Source organism: Podarcis raffonei, chromosome 1 (genome assembly GCF_027172205.1).
Source record: "Podarcis raffonei isolate rPodRaf1 chromosome 1, rPodRaf1.pri, whole genome shotgun sequence".
Classification (NCBI taxonomy): Eukaryota; Metazoa; Chordata; class Lepidosauria; order Squamata; family Lacertidae; genus Podarcis; species Podarcis raffonei.
This window is the reverse complement of record NC_070602.1, coordinates 74,582,882-74,589,631: the sequence shown is the minus strand read 5'-3', so window position 1 is coordinate 74,589,631 and position 6,750 is coordinate 74,582,882.

Here is a 6,750-nt window from a genome sequence, read left to right as displayed (position 1 = left end):
AACATGTCAAGAATTGTTGTTGTCGTTGTTTAGTCATGTCCGACTCTTCGTGACCCCATGGACCAGAGCACACCAGGCACTCCTGTCTTCCACTGAGCTATGCCTTGTAGGGCCACCCAAGATGGACAGGTCATAGTGGAAAGTTTTGACCAAACGTGATCCACCTGGAGCAGGAACCGGCAAGCCACTCCAGTATCCCTGCCAAGAAAACTCCATGGACAAAGACAATGACAAGATTTACATAACTACAAACATAGTAGAAATCATAAACAATAAATAAAACACATCAAAACGTACACAACCAAATGGAGACAATTTCCACATAAATCGTAAGATCTAAGACTAAAGATACAACAATAATATCAATAACAGCAACAAGCTCTCTCAGCCCCCCATAAACAATACCCCAGCCCAAGAATCTGTTCAACAGCCTCAGTTTTTGTAGCTGGAGTCAGTCAGCACTCCACTCTCCCAGGCCAGATGGGAAAAGGCCAGCAAGGCAGGGTGCAGGATAGAAATGGATTGTAGTTTATGTCATGTGTACACTACTTCCCCAAACAGCATTAGAGCTAAATGGCAGTTTGTATGCAGCCCTAGTGTCAGGAGCTGCTGGATCTGAATGCAGCTGCCCCATGTGGTAACCTACTGAACTGCAGCTGGCAACCATCTTGATGTCCTTGGACCAGTTCTACCCACTCAGGCTGACCCTTGGCTCCTCCCAGGCAGGAAGGATGATAATGGGCTTCCTGTTGCAGCTCTGCTTGTCTTGAGCAATGCTGTGATGCGTTCCTGTATCTCTGGTTGTTCTTTGGCCTTGCATTCCTGTGTGCTTCTTGACCCAGTCTTCTCTTTGGGTTTATTCTCAGGTGTGAAATATGGAAAAATGCCAGACTTCTCTTATCTCAGGCTACCAGAAGGCACAATAGAGTTCACTCCACACTGTTGTAAAGAGAGTACTGGAAGGATGACTTAAAGTTGTTGTTGTTACGAAGACAATTAGGTGCAGGCTAGTTTGTGAGAGACCAGGGCCACAACATTTAGCTCTGGTTTGCCCTTTGGTCTTGAGTTCTCCTTCAGTCCTGACTACTGCCTTGTCCTGTGGCCCCTGGCTTGCTTCAGACTGCTGTCTGTGGCCCAGCCTTGATACCTAACTCCCAAGTTGTCCTAATGTAGCCTTTTGTGCTTTCATTTTCCATGGTGAAATATACTCAGAGTCGCAAAGTGATTTCATGCTCTTTATTCAGCTCATAGTGGTGAGGAGGAATGAATGAATGTCCCCTCAAAGTATCTGCTTTATATACATTATTTACACAATGGGCTGCACATGATTGGCTAATTCTGGAATTCTACTGTAAGCCAATCAGGTTGTGGATTCACTTATATCTGGAGCATGATTGGGTGGTTCCTGCCAACCAATCATACTGCTGCATTGTTCTAGGACCACTGCTGCATTCTGAATCCTATTGTTCTAGGACCAATCAGACTGCTGCAGTTTGGATCCTATTCAACTCAGTACATAACACATGGGAAATTCGGGGAGGTGTGTGGACAGAGAAGAGAGACCAGGGAATTGGCCTTGACCTTTTCTATAAAGTAGGCTTTAGGCCAGGAGTGGGGAACTTGTGGTTTTTCAGAAGTTGTTGGACTCCCAATTCCCATCAGCCCCAGCTACTGCATATAATGCATGTGCTCTACCACTGAGCTATGCGCCTTCCCTATAGGAGGCAGCTGTAGCCTTCACACCAGAGATATTTTGCTAGAAATTGTTGGAGAGACGATACTGAAACAGGCGTATGCTGTGTGATACAGCAGCACCCTGATGTTCTTATGAATTGACTGAAAAATATTGTGTTTGAGGAAATAATACAATTTCTGTCTATGACACTAGAACTCTGATGACCTATTTGCATGTGCAAATTATCATTTCATGTTAGGATAATCATCTGTTGAATATCTGTGTGACTGCTTCATTCTCAACTGAGCTTTCTTCATTCCAGCTCACACCACCTCAGTTTTCTTCTCCACTGAATAAATTCCATTGTGTAACTATTCCTGCCTCCTCCGTTTCTGAGTTTGTCACCGGGAACCACCCTGCCATGCTGCTCCGTTCTCAACTGCACATGAGCATACATGTCCACACACATATAAGCACCCACTGCTTCTTTGATGGGGATTGCCATCAAAGAATGATGTGGGCCAGAAAATGGCCTTTAGGCACATGACACAGTTCTACAGAACAGGTTTGGTGTGAATGGGAGAGACTGCCTGGAAGCCGTAGGCAAGCTGCTCATTGATGAAAAGCTGGGAATCAATAGGATAAGTAAGGAACAAAACAAGTTTCACCGGAACTGCAACAGTCTTTTCCAGGATGCCAGATTTTGCCATACTCTGTACCTGTCCTTTCTTGCCCATTTTCAACACTGCTCTTTTTACATGGCAGAATTACATTCGATTGTTGCTAGAAATGGTATAACATGTAGTAAATGGTGTAGTAAAACTTACCTGCACCCTGACACCATTGTGACATTGTCCCAGTAAGAAGAGTGAGAATCACAGGGACTAAGGACTTTTAAAAAATGGGGGAATCCTCTCTTGTTTCTGAAGAAAGGGAGAAAGCTCTTGCATGCATGAAAAACACATCTTCCCATCCGTTCCATCCCTGGCACACGCACACACACTGTCATTCTCATCTCCCACCCTGCCAGTTTTCAAAATAGTCGCAAGTTTCTGCCAAAAGTTAATAAAGCAAACATATTTTGGACAACATCTATATTGCTATCATTGACCATAAAAATACTTGGTGCATCGCCAAGTCCCCACAGCACTGCAGGGATTTTTTTTCTTTCCGTTTGTGTTTCTGGAAAGGCAACAATCCTTCTTTGGCATTAGCTTTTCCACAGCCCTGGGTTTCTTCGTGATTCCTATCATGCTGTCCAATAGACAAACAGACCTACCCCCAGACCTAAATCCAAAACATACTATGAAAGTTGCATGCATTTGGGGGGGTGCCCTGTCCAGTGCTCCACATTTTAAGGAGGACACAGACAAACTGTTCTTACTTGTGAGGAAGGCAAGAAGAACGACAAGGGGTTTTGGAAAGCAAGTCCTGTGAGAAACAGGTAAAAGAAGTGGGTGTGTTTAACCTGGAGAAGACTTTGTGTGAAACAAACATTCTTTGTAGAGATAGTGAAGAACTTTGTTAACTTCTCAACCTGTCTCCTAGAATGACTATTGGTCTTACACTACCAGTAAATCACTCCCAGCCCCTTCTAGGATCTTTGCCTTCCCCTCAGGGAAACAATCTGGGTTGCCTTGCCTGCCTAGCTAACCACTAATTCGTTCCTAACCAGGCTCTAAATAGATTCTTATCTAGGTACTTTTCAAGCCCTAACTAACACTCACTGACAAACAAGCCCTATCACACAGTTTGACTGCCAGTTTCTAACTTTTTAATATTTTTCTCTCTCTCCTGACTGGATAACACTCCACCCAGCTCTGATTGGTTACTGGGTCACCAAGAGGCTGACCCAGGGTCTGTCCATCACACCCCCAGTTAAAAGAATTCTAAGTAGCAAGGGAGTGTTACTAACAGTCTGTTGTGTGCTGGGCTACATGAATGAAAAAACAGCAAGTGTTTCAAGATCAAGAAATCATGACATTGGTAATACAGTACTGAATTGGAAAAGGATTGATGTTATGAAGTTATGCAAAATTAATATTAAGGCCCCCACTTTCAAATATTTTGTCTAAAGCAAGATCCTCTGGGTTATATGCGATGAAGTCATCCCATTCATGCAAGGACTTCTACTTGTGCAACAAAACTCTACCCCTGCCCTCTTTCCCCAACATACCCTTCCAAAATCCATTCTGGAATGTTTCCTCCCCAACCCTCTAGAGCAGATTGTGAGGGTAGGCAAGGGAAGAGGGAGAGGAAGTTCTGCTGCAGAAGTCCTTGCCTGAAAAGGGCAAGTGCATTGGATGCAACCCACTGACTTTAATTGGACAACTTAGACAAAAAATAAATAAATGTTATGGGCTTTTATGGATTATTTTTTTTTAACTGTCTAAAGCTCAAAAGTCTGGGTTTTAAAAAGGCATCTGATTCAGCTCAGGAAGGAAGCCACAGCACAGCACAGCACAGCAAACATTTTACTGGAGCGTCCCATCCATCATTTTCAGGACCTTCCTAAGCTTTTGACGATAAGGAGATTCAATCTCCTAGGGGGACTTAATCCTCCCCAGTACAAAGCTTCAAGGAGAGAAAATGTCAGCTTGTAGACAATGTAAGCAGAGCAAGGAACCAACGGCGAGACTATACTGGGACCACGGCTCCAATGTGGCAGCTATGTGGATCTTGCCATCTGCTTGTGAGTGTAATAAGCTGCTGTATGGTAGAAAGAACCGAGCCTTTGATTCCGCCCTAGGAAGAATGCCAGGTTCACTTGTGTTGAGGCAATGGACCATACTTGTTACAACTGTCCTTAATTTAGGCACCTGGCTGGCAGCCATCGGTGATAAGGGATTCCGTTGAGGTGGGCATGGATGCTGCCAGGGGAGGGATCACTCTGTTCCCCCTCTTTGCCTAGCATGGCAACCAAGAGAGCCGCCAGAGGAGGGAACCCTCTTTCTTTGCAATAAGTCACGGAGCTCACCATTCTTTCTTTGCCAGCCCACAGTAGGCAAGTTTTTTTGTTTTTGTTTTTTTAAAGCTTTAAAGTTAGTAACTCTTTCAAAGTCTGCCTTAAAAAAACAACCCCACACCCTTGGACTCTTGTCAATAATGGAAGGAAAATGCCAAAACGGTTGACAAAAATGGGGGGATGCAGGGCAATCATGCTCCGAGTGGCCACTTGAATGACATAATGAAAAGGACTCTATTCCAGTCTTTAATGACTTCATAAACCTATTCAGTAACGCTGGCTTTTCTGCGTTCTCCTCAGGGCAAGGTGCCCAGCTGTTGTACATCAAACCCACAGCTTCGGCAAGTCCAGTCAAGCTACGCCGGTGACATCTGCTGGGGATCTATCCTTGTACTTGGAAACAGTTCAGTGCTACTTTGGTCTTGGTCAGCTTCCCAGGGCTTGTCAGGCAGCTGGATAATAAGGCCTCAGCTGCACCACAAAACAGCTTTAGCCAGAAAGCTCTCTCTTTCCTTTCAAAGTGTATTACAACCCTTTCAGTTCGTTACTAGTGGCCAGTAACCTCGGCGGTCCAAAGGCCCACTCTGCCATCCATTCATGAAGCGTGAAAATTCACCTCATGTGGATGCTTGTTCAAACAACAGCACTTACAGAAAGATAATTTCGCTTGAGCCCTAGAGGAAACTGCATAGCTGAGTCACATTAGGGGGAGGGGAGATGGTTGAGGACAGTGCTCTGCAAAAAAAATAAATCTGGGGAAATCTGGAAGAGGAAGCCGGAAGCCCAAATACTGCCCTGAATAGAGCTGGGGAGGTCTAGACTCACATCTCTACTTGCCTATTCAGCTCCCAAGGTGACCTTGGGAAAGGCACAGGTGCTACCAGTGTAACTTACCTACTTTTATTCTTAGGCAATTCTGTGAGAGAAGAGCTGTATATTTACCAGCTGGAGCTGTTTGGTGGAAGAGCAAGCTATAAACGCAATTAATAATAATTTGGAGTTACTGGTAAGAACGAGACAAACCCTTCCCTTTCTCTCTTTAGGCATATTTTGCATAGTGTGTGATTACCTTATATGCTGATGGAACTTGATGGCACAGAGACGGCTCATTATTTCCTCAGCAATTACACACTTGAGCATTCCTGTTTGTCCAGGTGACAGAGACACCCTAGGCCTGTGGGTGGTTGTTTCCCTCTTCCCACCATGCATCTGGATAATCTCATCATGTCCTTCCCACCTGCAAGTCTTTCATTTCTGCACCACTTTTTTTTGGCCTTGCTTAATCCCCTTTCGCTCAGATATTTGACTGAGTCAGCCTTTAACATGACTGTCAGGAAAGCCAAGGGAATAGGTCTTAATTAAGAGAGTTCATTTGATGTCGCTATGCGGTACGGCTTGTTTCCTGCAGTGGATTCTCTCCCAGATCCAGAGCAGAGCCATTGAATTGGCAATGTTGGTGTAGCTACGACGGGATGGTCTCAGGTTAGCTTCCTCCTTGCAAATTATGTGTGTGTCAAATTCATGAATCACCATGCTTGCAAATGGTTCTACATTAAAGGAGAGGACTGTGATGTTACACCTTGTTTTCTAACCCAGTCTGCAATGTTTTCTATGGCTACTTAATTGATTCCAAAGGGTAACTGCCACCACAATAAAAAAACCTACCCTGCATTGTGCAGAAGGGGCCTCATAATAATAATAATAATAATAATAATAATAATAATAATAATAATAATTTTTATTTATATCCCACCCTCCCCAGCCGAAGCCGGGCTCAGAGCAGCTAACAACAATAAAAGTAACACAGTTTACATAAAATCACAGTCAATTAATTGAAATGCATTCTAAAATCAATTCATTCTAAAATCAGTTCAAATCAAATTAATGGCAGCCATTGGGCTAGAGTTCTGTGAGGATTACCAAAGGAGGGGGTCAGGCTGTGCCTTGGGCAAAGGCCTGGTGGAACAGCTCTGTCTTGCAGGCCCTGCGGAAAGATGTCAAGTCCCACAGGGCCCTAGTCTCTTGTGACAGAGCGTTCCACCAGATCGGAGCCACAGCCAAAAAAGCCCTGGCTCTGGTTGAGGCCAGCCTAACCTCCCTGTGGCCTGGG